The 17,492-nt window shown below is 37.1% G+C and overlaps 2 pseudogenes; both read right to left on the bottom strand.

Moving 5' to 3' along the window:
* Nucleotides 1–403: 403 nt before the first annotated feature.
* LOC148866872 (laccase-1 pseudogene) lies at nt 404–7,828 on the bottom strand (annotated as a pseudogene).
* Nucleotides 7,829–9,661: 1,833 nt separating this feature from the next.
* LOC148866871 (serine carboxypeptidase-like 50 pseudogene) lies at nt 9,662–11,027 on the bottom strand (annotated as a pseudogene).
* Nucleotides 11,028–17,492: the final 6,465 nt, after the last annotated feature.

The raw sequence follows: 17,492 nt of genomic DNA, 5'->3' as shown, positions 1-17,492 counted from the left end.
AGATGATTCCAATTCTGATTCTGATTCCACTGCAAATCAAATGAGTTGGATTAAAACAGAAAAAACCAAAGAAGCTCGTTCATTGCCTGTGTTATGTCTCTCACCCTAAACTCTAAACATTCAACCCGTCACCTGGTTAAGAGTATCTTGGGTCAACCCTAAAAGTATTGAACACGTTGTAAACTGCCTTTTAGCTTTTAACTATGTTTGACGAAGGAAATTAAATAATTATCGCAACAGTACGTAGGACCCATATTATTGACCCGACCCGTCCACGGCCTGAAATAAATCCAATTCAAGTTCCAGTCTGATTAACAACGTTATGAATATCAAATGCTTGTTGTTGTTGATGGGGTCATATAAAATCAAATAAAATAAAATGAATGAGCAAGCTGGTGAAAAATCAGCAGACGGGAAGATCATCTGGTGGAGGGAGGAGGCACTACTCAGAAGGCTTGCTACCATCTTTTACTATGAAAACCATTGCGAGACCCCATGTTGTATGCGCTTCAAGATGGCAATGCATGAACCAGACTCCTGGGTTGTCCACCTTCAACCTGATCGCCGTCCATCCTCCGCTCGGAACTGCCACCGTGTTCCTCTCCGGTGGGTCGATAAGATTGTACTTTGTTGGGTCACGTTTGGCGTCGAAGTTTTCCGAACCCAGTCCCTACCACAAAGATGTTGTGGCCATGGATGTGGATAGGGTGATTCTCTACATTGATAAAGGCCGTGTCTTGCAGCAGGAATTCCAAACGAGCCCCATAAGGAACCACTAGAACCTTGGTGCCGAATTCTGTGTTCATGTTCTCGTTTAATGGATTCACGCAAGTGTAGTCAAAGGCAGTTGGTGGCTTCTCTGGGAAATCGGATGAGTAAACCCCAGAATCGAGTTTCCGGTAATAGGATTCCAGAATGGACATGGATGGACGAACGAAGGATTGGTTATTCATGGAAGCAGTGAATCTCTTGCCCAAGAATCCTTTGCAGGCTGTGTTCTTGGGGCAATCCTGAAGGTTCAGGCTTGTAGTGATGATCACTCGCTTGTCCACTGCTTTAGGGGCGTTACAAGGGTATTGGGCGGAGGCAAGGCTTGGAACCTTGTCGAGGAATTGGGTTGCGAAAGGGGTGTCTCTCATGGTGGGAAGGTTGTGCACAGATGAAATGTTGCAGGGTTTAATGGGTGGTGGCTTGGAATTCATGGCCTTTCCTCCGTTGTACTGCAGGAAGCCGAGGGTGGTGGTTTCATCAAATGGAACCATGGCGGTCACACAAGGCCTTGCAGCCATTGGAAACCTTGTTGAGATATCTGGGACCTGATTTGCACTGAGTAGAACATTAGTGGTTTGTCCAAGAGCCACCATGACTGCTGTGGTCTTGAGCTGTTTGGTGTAAACAGCGTCGACGACCTCGACCACAGTTAATGTGTGGTTGGCTACAACAAAGAAGAGTTTGCTGGTAAGGGCAACATTGATGAGTCGAAGTGTTAGGAATTGGGGTCACTGTAACTTTGGAGGAAAAGCTTTGAAGCGCGTCTGAAGACACTTTCTTTAGAATGTTATTTGCCCCCACTCAGTTTCATTGAGTTTGTTGTGGGTTATAGGCAAATCTGTTCCCAAGATACAACAGAGCCTTGGGCGAGAATCTGCAACCAGCAAAGTTGAAGAATCTCCGAAAAAACTTTCTGTGAGACTGTAGCAGACCGGACTGAGAGAGAGAGAGAGAGAGAGAGAGAGAGAGAGAAAGTGGGTTTCGAAAATGTGTGTTTTTTGAAGTCTGATTCATGCTCCTTAAATAGTTTATGAAGAGGTATAAAGAAAAGGTGCTGGTTCAGAGAAGGCACATTGAACAGTTAGAATTTCAAACATTGTGATTGTTTAAAAGGTAGTTAATAGTTAATGACTATTAACTTTGAATTGTGCCTCTTGATCACACCCGATCGAATCATGACAGTTGATCTCATCAACGGTGATCAATGGCCAGCATCGCACCAAAACCAAAGCCACCCTTCGCGAGCCACGCGGGTGCGTGCATCTAAAGCGCCTCATTGCACCGCACACACGCGCGCACGTACGTTGTGCGGTATCAAACCTCCACTCTCCTCTACTATTTCTAAGGAGTGTAAATCAATTTCTATTAAAATACTAAAAACAAAGCTTATAATTTTCCAATGTGGGACAAGTTCAAAACTATGTTTTGTAAGAGAAAAACTAATTTTCCAAACAAGTGTGCAGGTGCAATTTCTCATGTAATTGACCAATCAAACCCATTGGATTTAATCTCTTATGAGATTAAAATCCAACAATCCCCCACATTGATTGATCAATTACATAGTTCTCTTTCAATCCAACCTACTATGACAGTTATGCATACAAAATGTGTTTATTAATTTAAACATTTTGTTAGTATAGATATCTCAAAGCCTTGTCAAAGTTATTGGTGGTAAGACCTTAAACCAATTATTTTCAAAACAGACTGGAGACACCCATACACACAAAATTGTCCAGTCTCTGCAAGAGTTTCAAGTTTTTTCAACACTGTTATGTCCATGTGCTTATTTTCTAGTTTCATAAACAATCCCAAAAGCAAACCCAAACTCCCATGAGAAGCGGTACAATTTCTATGTTCACATTAGGTGAAATTCCACTATGTGTTCCGTTATTTGATACATTTTAGAACTTTATTAAGAGTTTAACTCAACCTCTCATCATAACAAACATCACTGTTTATGTTGTGACGAGAAATTTTTCAATGTCAGTGCTAATAGTCACATTATTGTAACTTGTTGTTACCCATTAAACCCAATATTGATGTTTTTTTTTTCAATTCAGGTCGGATTACCATTACAGGTGACTAAGTAAAGGGTTTTAATCTCATATTTTTGGTTGTCATTCTTACCAATTCTTTGGCCAAGCCCTGAGTAAGAGGATCAACCAAGTTTTTACTTGACTTCACATAGATTATAGTGATGACTCCATCTTGAATCAGTTGCCTAACAAATTCATGTCTCAGACTTATATGTCTGGATTTACCATTGTAGGTACCACTATAGGCTTTTGACAGAGTTGCCTCATTATCACAGTAAATGGAAATTGGAGGCATATGACTAGGCCAAAGTTTTATATCCAATAGTAAATTCATAATTCATTCAGTCTCTTTTCCAGCAACTACTAAGGCTATGAATTCGGATTCCATGGTCGAGTGAGATATACAAGTTTGTCTCTTGGATGCTCAAGAGATCACACCTCCACCAAGGACGAAAATCCATCCAGAAGTGGACTTGTTATCTCCATTACCGGTAATTCAACTTGCAGCAATGTACCCTTTTAATATGGCTGGATAATCACAATAAAACAAACCAAGTTCCAAAATTCTCTTGAGATACCCAAGAACTCTCTCAATTGCCTTCCAGTGCTCTGCACCGGGATTACTTGTAAATCGGCTGAGTTTTCTTATTGCAAATACAATATCAGGTCTAGTACAAAGCATAACATACATCAAGCTTCCTATTGCACTAACATACTCAAGTTGTACAATTGCTCTATTAGTATTTTCTACTAGTTTTATACTAAAATCATATGGCATGTTATATTCTTTAAACCCTAAATGCTTAAATTTCTCAAGTACTTTCTCAATATAATGTGATTGGCTTAATGCATAACCCATACTATGCTTTTTAACTTTTATTCCCAAGATGATATCTACTTTTCCTAAATCTTCCATCTTGAAGACAGAGGATAAGTAGTTTTTAGTTTCATTTATGCCAATCATATTTGTACCCACAATAAGCATATCATCAACATAAAGACATACAATTATTCTATAATTTTCAGTGAATTTTGATTAGATGCATCTATCAACACTATTATGTTTAAAACCAAAAGATAGAATGCAAGAATCAAATTTTTCATGCCACTGTTTAGGTGATTGTTTTAATTAATATAGTGATTTAACGAGTTTACAGACTTTCTTCTCATTTCCAAGAACAAATCCTTATGGTTGTAGATATTTTCATTTAAATCACCATTTAAAAAAGTAGTTTTAACATCAATTTGATGAACAAATAAGTGATAAATGAATGCTAGTGCTATGAGTGTTCTAATAGAAGTTGTTCTAGCCACTGGTGCATAGGTGTCAAAGTAATCAATCCCTTCCTTTTGACTAAATCCTTTGACTATCAATCTAGACTTAAAAGTTTGTACAATTCTATCAGTATTGTATTTTCTTCTAAACACCTATTTACATTTGATTGGTTTTGATCATGGAGGCAGATCTACTAGTACCCATGTGTTATTTGACATTATTGAATCCATTTCATCATTTATATATTCCTTCCAAAATGCAACATCTCTAGAGGTCATGACCTCACTGTAGGTTTTTGGATCATTTTCAATGTTCAGGACAATGGGTATTTTATTTAAAATCTTCTCTCTATTAGCCTCAACAAAAAATACAGTTGAATGAGTAGAGATAAAATCTGAACCTAAGTGTTTCTCTGTTCTTTGTCTTTGACTTCTAGGTTCTATTGTAGGTGTTATAGTTATGTAGTTTCTTCTTTCAGTCTCATTATTATCAACAGGTATTAAGATCCGAGTTTCTCTTTCAGGTTCTTTGTCATTTTCTGTAGATTCAGAACATAGTTTATTCTCAAAGAATTCAACATCTCTGGTTTCAATTATTATGTTGAATTCTAAGTCTAGAAGCCTATAAGCCTTGTTATGTTCTGCATATCCAACAAATATACTTCTCTTAACTCTAAATCCTAACTTGGTTCTTTTAAGAACTAGAACTCTATAATATGCAAAGCACTCTCACACTTTTAGATATATTAAATTAGGCTTTCTTCCTGTCTATAATTCATATGAGCATTTTTTATTAATTCTAAAAACAATTTTGTTATGTAAATGACAGGCTATTAGGAGTGTTTCCCCCCACAAGTTTAAGGGTGCATTAACTTTTAACAATATGAAATTTATCATTTCTTTAAGTGTTCTATTTTTCCTTTCAGCCAAGCCATTCTGTTGAGGGGTATAGGAAGCAAAACACTGATGTATTATTCCAAATTATTCAGAAAGAATTAAACTCATTTTTAAAGTATTCAGCACTCCTATTACTTCTAAGGATTTTAATTTTCTTATCTAGTTGATTTTCAACTTCAATTTTGTTTAGTTTAAACATGTCAAAAGCTTCATCATTAGTTCTCATAAGGTAGACATAGGTGTACCTAGAAAAGTCATTTATAAATGTTATGAAGTATCTCTTACCTCCTCGACTTAATACACCATTAAGTTCATTGATGTCATAATGAATTAGTTTAGAAATTAAGAATTTCTCTCAACACTAGGGAAATGTTTCTTAGCCATTTTAGATTTTACACATATCTCACATTTTTCAGTTAATTCATTACTGTAAGTAATTATACCATGTTTGCTCATGTTCTTTATGGATTTAAAATTCAAATGTACTAATCTATCATTCCATAAAGAGAAAGAATCAACAATATAAGGATAAACTTTTCCTTCATTAATACTTAATTTGAACATACCATTACAGTTATATCCCTTTCCAACAAACATCCCATTCTTGGATAGGATTAGTTTGTCGGATTCAAAAACAACTTTAAATCCCTTATTGTAGACAAGATTTACTGAGACCAAGTTCTTTCTAATGTCAGGAACATGGAGAACATTCAGGAGAGTCAGTGTCTTTCCGAAGGTGAAGTTCAACTCTACGCTGCCTCTTCTAGCAACTTTGGCACATGTTTGGTTTCCCATCTGTACCTCCTGACCATCAGTCACTTCTTCATATGTCTTGAACAAGGACTTGTCCTTGCAAACATGGGCTGTGGCGCTTGAATCAAACCACCATCTACAAGACGATTCTTCCATGTTGATTTCAGTAATCATGGGCACTAGATTGTCTTCTACCATGTTTACAGACTTGGTTTCGCCTTTTCGATGTCGGTAGACTCAGGCATAATGCCCATCATTTCCACAAACGTAGCATGATCCTTTCTTATTGTTGCTCTTCTTGAAGTTTCCATAATTTTTCTTTACTTGTAATGCAGGGTTAGTCTTCTTTGATCCGTTTTCCACAAAATTGATTTTAAAGTTTAGCATACCGGCCAGGGTCTTATCCCTACTGTCTCTAATCCGAGACTCTTCTTCAATACGAAGGTGTTGCTAAATTTGCTCCAAGGTAAGTTCTTTAGCCTTTTGCAGAAGCTTCTTCCTGAAATCCTTCAAAGAGGGTGGAAGTTTGGCAATGATTGCTCCCAGTTGGAAAGATTCAAGAAGGATGATGTCAAGGGATCGAGTTTTGTTGATTATCACCTGTAGTTCATGAACTTGCTCCAGTATAGATTTATGGTGGTTCATGGTGAAGTCAAAGTATTCTGCAATAAGATACTTATTCATACCTGCTTCTTGCACCTTACATTTGAATTCCAGGGCCTTCTAGATTTCTTTTGGAGATGTAAGTTCCTTGTAAAAGTTGTAGAGCTGGTCTGATAAGGCACTCAGTATGTGTCCTCGGCATAGAAGTGAGTCATATTCTCGTTTTACTCTTTCCTTCTTTAGTTTTTCTGAGTCTTTATTAGTGGGTTTAGGAGGTGATTGCAGATTCGGGTCCAACAGATAGTATAGTTTTAGTGTGGTTAGAAATAATATCATATTGTCTTGCCATCGGCTGAAGTTTGTTTCATCGATGTAGTCGAGTCGAACAAGATCTTGGTTCATCATCTTGATTGAAGTCATGCTTGCTTCCGCCTCCATTGCAGAATAACGTTCTAAAATTGTTGGGAATTAGGGTCACTGTAACTTTGGAGGAGAAGCTCTGAGGCGCGTTTGAAGACACTGTCTTTAGAACGTTATTTTCCCCCACTCAGTTTCATTGAGTTTGTTGTTGGGTTACAAGCAAATCCGTTCCCAGGATACAATAGAGCTTTGGGCGAGAATCAACAACCAGCAAAGTTGAAGAATCTCCGAAGAAACCTTCTGTGAGACTGTAGCAGACCGAACTGAGAGAGAGAGAGAGAGAGAGAGAGAGAGAGAGAGAGAGAGAGAGAGAGAGAGAGAGAGAGAAAGTGGATTTCGAAAATGTGTGTTTTTTGAAGTCTGATTCATGCTCCTTAAATAGTTTATGAAGAGGTATGAAGAAAATGTAGGTGTTGGTTCAGAGAATGCACCTTGAACAGTCACAATTTCAAACATTGTGATTGTTTAAAAGGTAGTTAACAAATAATGACTGTTAACTTTGAATTGTGCCTCTTGATTACACTCGATCGAATCATGACCGTTGATCTCATCAATGGTGATCAACGGTTAGCATCGCACCAAAAGCGCGCAAAGTGCGAGTAAAGTGCACCTCTAAAGCGCCTCATTGCACTATACACGCGTGCACGCGCGTTGCATAGTATCAAACCTCTATACTCTCCTCTACTATTTCTAAGGAGTGTAAATCAGCTCCTATTAAAATATTGAAAACAAAGCTTATAATTTTCTAATGTGGGACAAGTTCAAAACTGGGTTTTGTAAGAGAAAAGCTAATTTTCCAAACAAGTGTGCAGGTGCAATTTAGATTAAAATCCAACACTAAGTAGGTAGGTCTTGCCAGGTTCTACTGTCTGTATAAGTGTATATGCATGCTTGTACTAGTTAGAAACTTAGAATCCCCTACAAATGTGTAATCGAATACTTAGCTATAACTAGCTATGCTGAATTAATATACCTTTGCTAGAACAAGGATACAGAGGTCCAGGCAAACCATTGATGGTGTAAGCATCTGAAGCATTAGGGCCACTTCCATACATTACCATAGTAGATTCCATTGCTAAAAAGTCTATATTCCACCATTCTTCTGTACAAACAACTCAAATGCAGCTTACATCAAACACATGTTCTAACATTTTTTTTTTAAATAATGAGGATCATAGTATATTATCCCATTACTAATTACATTATGATGGATAAATAATCTACTTGAGATTCATTTGCATGGCTGGCTTCAAAACCAAAAATTTTCATTGAAGGATTCTAATAATTAAGGTGGAGTAGCTCTAATAGGTGATAAAATAAGAGAAAGTAGACTAAGATGGTTTTGTAATGTACCACCACCTATATATGACAGAAGTGATATGTTGCAATTTAGTTGAAGGGGCTAGGAGGACTAGGGGCATGCCCAAAAAAAAAGACAGAGATAGATTGAAGAAAGGACTAAAATATCGATACTCACCGATACCCAACATAGATATCGATGTGTATCAATATAGCCAATACTCCTTTTTTTATTTTATAATAATGAGAGGGTCCCACAACAGGTTTGAGACCCTTTAATGTTTTCAAAATATTCTTGTACCGATGTATCCAAGCATATCTGGATACACCGATACTGATACGATACGCATGATATAGGACGTTTGTATCAATACTTTAATCCTTAGATTGAAGTAGTAAGAAATGATTTAAGTACTCATAATCTAACCACGGATACGAGTTTTTTTTTTCAAATTGATAATAAATATAGCAATGAACAGAATGGAATGATAAAACATGATTTACATAACCAACCCCATGTATTTGGGACAAGGCTTAAATGAAATACAGGTCAATCCTATTAAGGATACAAGCCTCAGAGTCTAAGTACTTGGAGAAGAATACTCACCAATGGATGGTAGTGTAAATGGAAATGTGGTTTGTAACCTTAATTTTGACATCATCACCTTCATGAACAGCAATTGTTGGTCCTGGAAACTCCCCATTTACTGTGAGAAGAGGCTTTGTGTGGCACACTCGATCTGGAAACTCCCCATCTACTCTTTCCTTTTTGTTTGTTGGAGAGAGAGAGAGAGAGAGAGAGAGAGAGTTGCTTACATTAAAATGAAAATGTCTTGTGGTTGATGACGAAGTAGAAGGGGAAGCTCCAGCAAGTAGCAGGGTTCCCATCCATACACAGAAAAGAGGGAGCATTAGCAAGCTATTATGCAGGTAGTAGCCCTCCATTACCTCTAAACTCAGAAAACCCTGTACTATCGGTTTAAGTTTATGCATTGAATTGCATACTTGAACCACAGTTATGTGTATATAAAGTGATTTAAACATTATTTTTAAATGGATTGGTAGGTCAGAAGAGACAATAAGCAGGTAAAATAAGCTTTTTCTTTTTGCATTTATTTCATCTAAGCCTCTTAATTCTTATTTAAAATATGTCCTTGATAAGAAGAGACAAGACCTACCTTTCACTCCATCCACTGCTCCTCTCATATTTCTATCATATAACATTTTCATATTCAGAATCTTTTCAACCACTTCTGTCATTTAATAAATGGATTTTTCTTTTCTACAATCAAAATCAACCTTTCTGTTAGGTGTATTGGTGAAGTCACACAAGACAAAACATGCTCAGCTAAGCATCTACTCTTACAAATAATTAGTACCACCTCCCTTTATCCTCTTTTTTGTTCCTCATTATTGATAAATAGTAAAAAAATTGTAGGGATACTCCGTGGACATAGGCTCAATATGCCGAACCATGTAAAATTTATGTGTTCCTTTGTTCTTGTTACTTTTGCTATTTTTGAGTTATAATTCCTCAATAACCAGAAATGTGGCTATGTGGACTTCGATATACATGGGGACATTACAGGGAATGGAGAAATCTATAATTCTATAAATGCTGTTGATCAGCTTGCCAATTCATTCACAGAAAACAAACTTAGGTTAATACATGATTTCCTAATAGATGTTTGATTTTAACATTAACTCGAAGATATCAGATGTGGAAGCTTGTCCTCATTGTATAATTTGGAGTTACAAAACTACTTTGACTATTCCCAACAACGTCGCTGCACTCTTCCCAAATTATGGATGTCTCCACGCCCAAAGCCTTCTTTACTTCTTCCTTCTGCAGAAAAACACTAATAACGTTGGTTTCATAAGGTCTCGTCCTTCTCAAATCATACAGAGTAGCTAACCCTGTCACATTCTGCAGCCAACGCAAGACCCTGGTTCGTGCGTTCGTAGCTTCAGTCCAATTCCCCTCTTGAGTCAGTCTCAAAGCTTCAGCTTGAAATTCCTCGAGCGGGGTTTTCTGATTTTCGTTGATCAAGCCAGAGTAGTATGCGTTTATGGCGTGGGTAGCGACTTGAGTAACTGGGTCAGTCAATCCATTCCCAATTGCGACACCCCTTAAATTCAACCGACGGGAAGGGGATAGAAGAGAGTTCCGTTGCAGGATGTAATACCCAATTGCTGGAACATACTTTCCGGCATAACTCTCGCCGGTAATATAAATTGGACGAGACTTGAACGACGAGTTCAAGGATATAAATGCATTGAGTGCAACAAATAGATGCTTAGCAACGGTATGCTGGTCCCTGGGAATCTCCGCAGGTGCAGAAGCAACACTAAACCCTGTTCCAATTGGGTTATCAAGGAAAAGTAGACCAAGCCTATGATTACAAGCACCGGGATTTGCTTTGACAGTTGGGTTTTCCCCATCAGAAGACAAAAGCCAGGGACCGAGCTAAAAGAAGTTACCGATCATGGAGGAGCATCCGGGGCCGCCTTGGAGCCAGATGAGGAGAGGTGTTTGAGAAAGAGCTGAAATGGGACTTTGGGCCTCATAGAAGGCAAAGAAAATAGCGGAAGTGGAAGTCGAATTGACGGGGAGATGGCCAGTTTTGGTGGGCAAGGCCTCTTCAGAAAACGAAGGGGCTGCGTTGGCTGGTATATTGGACGGAAAGACGTAGAGAAAACAGAGTAAAAAGGAGCAGAGGAGCTTGACGATGGAGATGTTTGACTCCATTGGTGTGCACAGTGAATCTGCTGCTGATACGGGCCAAAGGCATCGAATAAGAACCGGATTTGATCCAGTGCGTTTTGGACTGAAGAAAATTTTCCTTTGAGTCCACACATTCTGTGACACATTCAAAATTTAAACATTGAGACAAGCTTTAACCGATAGTTTCATTTAAGGGAAAATGTATTATGCGGAAAAGATATGGTATGGGAAGAGTTTTGACCGATCAAAAACCCACCCGACGCATGAATTTTGATAAATAACACCTCATCGGCTTTTAGATATCATATTTTTTTTTGAACCCTAATATTTTAATTCCTGTTTAAAACTAAAACTGAAAAAAAAAAGCCACTAAAAAAAGGAAAAAAAGCTGTCTTCCTCAGCCTAACTTTATTTAGATTATGTTTGGTTTTCTAACTTTATTTAGATTATGTTTGGTTTGAAAGAAAACGTAGGAAAATCTGTACAATTTTTATATAGATTTCCTTACCTTTCCCCTCTTTTCCTTGCATTTTCCTTCAAACCAAACGCAGCATTAATGGTGAGGGCAGGCGGTTAAAGGACAAAACGCCATCTTCATACATAAACTGACTTCCACATCCAACTTTAATGGCGAAGATGAGGTGATTCCACCATAGTGATGGCTGCTAAGACTCATCTTCGAGATCTCTCTCTAAACCGATGATGGTGTTTTTTTTTTTTTTTTTCGAATCACTCAGCATATACAATTTTGCTTCTCCTCTTTTTAGGTTCTCAAGGGATAAGTAGGCTCACTCCACCTCAGAAATCTGAAATTACAGGCCCCTCTTAGTCTACTAGTAGCCCCCTATAAACCGCATCCTGCCCATGGTTTTGGCATCAATCCACAGTCAGGATTCATCCCACCTATACGGTGGAGCTAAGATTTTTAGGGGTGGACTGAACAATAAAAACCCCTATTCTTAATTGAGTCATGCCGGTCTAAGCCTAGCTCAATTCAATTAGTGTGGTCAAATTCGCATGCTCTACTTTTTTATTGAATAATCTTAAAACTTTATTAATGTAATTATTTCAATTGAGCATTAAATTATTATAAATTAATTCTCAAATTAATATTTTTTCTTATTTTATTAATTTATATTATTTTAAATCAATTTAAATGATTACAAATTCTAGTAAAATTAAATTTATTATTTTTTAACATTTTTAAAATTTAAAATTTTATTATTTTCAATAATTTTAGTAACAATACTAATAGAATTACTAATACTATAACTAAGTTAATATGGAAGCTATAAAGTTGGATTCCTTGCATAGGTTAATGATGGAAAATAGGGGAGGTAGGTTTTATGTTTCTCAGTGATTAGTTGATAGAAAACAAAGCATGCATGGAAAACAACAGGCCTACTCTCAATAAACAAATGAATGTTTTAAACAAAAAAAAAGCTAATGTGGGTCAATAGGCAATTGCAATAGAGGAAGGGAAGTTATTAATGGGAAAACCAAAATCTCTTTCTTTCCCCCTAAGATCACATCTACGCTCCACATGCACATCTCAACGTGCATTGGGAACATCTGTTGTCAACGGGAGATGTTCCCAGTACATGGTTGGGATATGTTTTGGGGCACAGATGTGAATTTTCTCAGAGATCACATATGCACCCCATAGAAGGCGCCACACAAACACCCTACATGCACATCTCAGCATGCATTGGGAACATCTCCTGAAGTTGTTAATGGGAGATGTTCCCAATACACAGTTGGGATATGTTGTGGGGTGCTCTCAAAAGTAATTCAGTCCTATAAGACTGATATAAACTTGATTAAAATTAGAGAGATAGGTGAAAGAAAGGTAGAAGACAACAATACAAAGGAAGAAGATAGAGAAAAGAAGAGGAAGAAGAAGAAGAGTTTGATAATCTCCTCTCTCTCTCTCTCCCCACTCTAATCCTTTTGTTAATCTTCATTCACTAAGTTAATTACAAGTATGTCCTTAAGTGGGAGGCTAGTTAAGCAAGAACTTAAAATAAACTTAAAAAAAGAAGCAACAAGCCCATAAAGACAGACCCAATAACAAACAAATAAATAACAGGCTACAAAAAATAAAAGAATAGATAGTGGAGCCCATTCAGCCCAGTCTCTCTACACTCCCCCTCAAGCTGAGCATATAATGTCTATCAACTTGAGGCAACTTTTTGTCGTATAAAATGTCTATCAACCTTAATGTACTTAGTTCTATCATGTTGAACAGGATTATATGCAATGTTGATAGCTGCCTGGTTGTCACAGTAGAGAATCATTGGCTTTTCATAGTCAACTCCCAACTCTTCTAAAAGTGATCGCAACCACAATAATTCAAACACACCATGTGCCATTGCCCTGTGCTCTGCTTCAGTAGAGGATCTAACAACTATAGATTGTTTCTTACTCCTCTATGAGACAATGTTTTCTGCCACCAAAGCACAATATCCCAAGGTGGATCTCTCCTATCATTAATACATCTATCCTAATCAGCATCAGTGTATGCCTCTAGCTTCATGTGTTCATACTTAGCAAATAGAATACTTTTCACGTAACACAAAACTTTCTGCAATAACTAAATGTATATCTCTAGGAGAATGCATAAATTGACTAATAACACTCACTACATAGCAAATATCTGATCGAGTCATGTAAAAATATAACAACTTCCCAAGCAGTCACTGAAACACTCCCCTATCAGACGAAAGTTTACCATTAGTATTAGAAATATTATGATTAGGATCTATAGGGGTGGAGCCGTGGAGACCGGTTTAGCACCAAGTTTATTAGTCTCTACAAGGAGGTCAAGAACATATTTTCACTAATAAATGAAGATACCATCCTTAAATCTAACAACTTTAATTCTCAAAAAATACTTGAGATCTCCTAAATCCTTGAGGTCAAATTCAGAGTTAAGAAACCTTTTGAGTTTACTCACCTCTTGGGTGTCATTACCCATGATCACAATGTCATCAACATAAACAATTAGAAAAGTCATCAAAGAGTTACTTCTTTTCAAAAATAAAATATGGTCGGATTGTGTTTGTGTGTAGCCAAAGGAGACAAGGGCAGCCCTGAATCTCTCAAACCAAGCCCGATGAAACTGTTTGAGACCATAAATGGATTTTTATAGTTTATACAATTCCCTTGAATTTCCTTTCCATACACCCCCAGAAGCTATACTAGAAGCCTTCGATGTGTTGTATACTTTCGCTTGCCTTTGTGAAGGGCAATAGGCAGATCAAGGTTTGGGAAGGAAGTAGATGGGTCTGAGGAGGTTGACTTATTACCTCAGTAATGATGGAAGGATAAAGAGGCTCTTCTGTAGGAGTAGAAACAACTTGCTCATGCATGAATCTGTGTCTTTGGTACCACCTTTGGAGAATAGGATGTAAGGGAATTATAGGAAGATGAGGTGGCGGAGGAGGAGGAGTAGGAACATTTGAGATAGACACAGTAAGAGGAGAGGATAACTCAATAGAAGGCTCAAAAGGAGCAGGAAGAGGAACAACTGGAGATACAGAAAATGGCTCATCAAATTTCTCCCTCTCAGGAGAAATACTAACAAAGGAGTAGAATCAACAAATGTGACATCTTGAGAGACAAAGCGGGTGCCACTAGCTAAATCAAAATAACAATATCCCTTCTGTATAGAGGCATATCCTAAAAAAATACACTTATATGCCTTAGGTTCAAATTTATGCCTTTGAAGGCTATGAACATGTACATAACAGGTGCACCAAAAAACTTAGAAGAGGAAGAGAGAAGAGATCCTCATCTGGAAAGAGATGGCTAAAAGGGGTTTTGAAGCCCAGAACTTGGGAAGGCATATGGTTAATAAAAAAGATAGCGGTAGGGACATCACCCCAAAGTTTGGTAGGAATATGAGACGCAAAAAGGAGGGATCTAGCAACCTCAACCACATGTCGGTTCTTCCTTACTGCCACTCTATTCTAATGTGGAGTGTAGGAACAAGAACTTTGATGAAAGCCCCAAAAGTCTCAAAGTAGGATGAGTGGTTCTTCTCAAAATATTACTTATTATCATAACAAAATATTTTGATTTGGGTGTTAAACTGAGTAAGGGTAAGTTTATGAAATTTTTGCACAATAGTAAATACTTCGTCCCGAGATTTCACGAGATAAATCCAAGTGTAACGAGAATAATCATCAATAAAAATGATAAAGTACTTATAATCCTCCATAGTAGGCAAATGATATGGCCTCCACACATTAGGCTGCACAATATGAAAAGGAGAAATAGATCTTTTATTACTTATTGAATAAGATTGTCTACAATACTTTGCAAGTTCACAAGATTCACAATGAAGACTCGATAAAGACACTCCCTTAAACATATTAGAAAACAAATGATTCAAAGCAGAAAAAGGCAAATGACCAAATCGGAAATGACATAACATGACTCTATCAATACTCAGACAAAACCAACTCTAAGGCTACTCCATGAGGTTGTCCAAGAGTCTTATTAGGTGTGTTCAGCAATTATATTCCATTTGCCTCATGGCCACTCCCAATCATCCTTTGAGATTTCAAGTCCTAAAAAATATAATGGGTAGAAAAGAAGGTTATGCTATAGTTCATGGATTTAGTTAAGCTGCTAATAGATAAAAGATTGGTATTTAAGTTTGGGTACATGAAGGATAGAGGATAAAGTAAGGGTGTCAGCAAGAGATATTTTCTCTTTACCAGAGAGGAGATGATATGAGCAAAAAAGGTTAGACAAGCTGGTCGTTTGGTCTGATGCACTAGAATCAATGATCCAAAAGATTTTATAGTTATCTAAAACAGAAGCATGCTTTGTAGAAGCACGAATACTTGAGTGAGCAAATGTGGATGATGATGTGTTGCTAGAAGAGTGGGATGTTGAGATAGTGGTTTCCAAGTGATTCAATAACTTTCCATACTTTTCAAACTCTACCTTCATTGCTGCCAACTGTTCCATGGTTGGCTTTTCTTCACTCTCCTTATTCCCTTCTTTGGGCACTATGGCAACATTAGCATTCTTAGGCTTTCCTGTCTGACCAATCTTCTTAAAATTGTTGTTATTCCTAAACATGTTCGGTAGAAGATCTAGATGAAGCTTCTAGCAAGTGTCCTTAGTATGCCTCAGTTTCTTGCAGTATTCACATATCATCTTTTTTTTCTCAATCAGACCCTTTGGCTTTATTCCAGCATGTGCAAAGTGTTCTATAGGTGAACTTTGTAACTATACATGTCGCCTACTTTCTTCACTACTTACCATAGCATACGCTTGGGCAATAGTGACCTTATCCTTGGCCAGAATATTCTGCCTAATAATGTCGAACTCAGGGTTGGGTCCTGTAAGAAATTCAAACACCTTGTTTTGTCCCACCAATTTCCCAAAAGTCTCAGCATCCTTTGTACGCTCCCATATAATTGTTTCCATAACATCAATTTCCTGCCATAGTGATTTCAACATAGATTAATAGATTGCCACACTCATCTCCCCCTGTCTCAGATTTTTTCATATCACTCTTCAGCTTATAATCTCTTACCACATTTAACTTTTATGAATAGGCTTTCGTAACATTGTCCCAAATCTCCTTAGTTGAAGACATCCAAAGATAATGCTAACTTATATGGGGCTGCATAGATTTGACCAACCATCTGACTACTATATAGTTCTCCTGCATCCATTTCTCAAATGCAGTATCTATCTCTGCGGGTTTCACCTTACCGCTTGTGAAATACCCTAATTTACCTCTATTGCAGACATAAATCTGTATAGACTATGCCCAAGCTAGGTAATTGGTTCCATCTAACTTAATTGTGGTCACTCCAATCAAAACAGAATCTACTGAGCCAAGCTCGAATACTGACATCTGCTTGGACTCACTTCCATATTGCTCCATTGATCAAACGGAAAAAAAAAAAGTAGTCAATTTTTATAAACTTACTTGAAGTCAAAACAATACCTAGATACTTGACAACTAGGGTTTCACTACACTTGGATGTCGGGGAGAAAGAAAGAAGATGCAGTCGCTCCTACTAGAGTTTCCCAACCTCTTTCAAGACTTAATAGAGCACTTCTAGAAGTCAAAATACACCTCCCGCATTGAGCACCACACCAAAAGCTTCTCCTTTACCTGTAACTTCAAAAATCTCTAATCGACTAGGGTTTTGGGTAGAAAAAAAATACAGCATCACTTCTTGGCAGTTTTTTTCCAGACTTTAACTCTCTAAACCCTCTACCAACTAGGCAAAAGATCCTCTGAACTGTAGGAAACTTATCTCTCCATATACTCCTAATCAAAGGGTGTATGGGAAAAGAGAAAAAGAGAAAAAAAGAGAAGGGAGAAACTTGCTATGATACCAAGAAGTAAATCAATCCTATAAAAGCTAATTAACATAAATAGGTAAATTAAGATAAGTAAATAAAGTAATTAAAGAAATTAAGTAAATTAGTTTAATTAAATAAATTGAGTTACTAAGTTAACAAAGCTAATTATGTAAATTAACTAATTGTTAATTTACTATTAGTCAAGCTAATTAAGTTAGTATTTAAGTAACAATTAACTCTTAATAATTGTATATTATTTATTGCTAAATTAATTATTTTTAATTTAATGACTTTAATTTTATAAAATCATTGAAGTAATTTACTTCAAGGTTAAATTTATTTTTAAACAACCCTCTTTTTAATATTTAAAGCAA

The sequence above is a fragment of the Nelumbo lutea genome, chromosome 3 (genome assembly GCF_056320005.1).
Source record: "Nelumbo lutea isolate HS-2025 chromosome 3, American lotus-T2T, whole genome shotgun sequence".
Classification (NCBI taxonomy): Eukaryota; Viridiplantae; Streptophyta; class Magnoliopsida; order Proteales; family Nelumbonaceae; genus Nelumbo; species Nelumbo lutea.
Note: the sequence above shows the minus strand (reverse complement) of the source record. Positions and strands in the feature narration are given on the sequence as shown.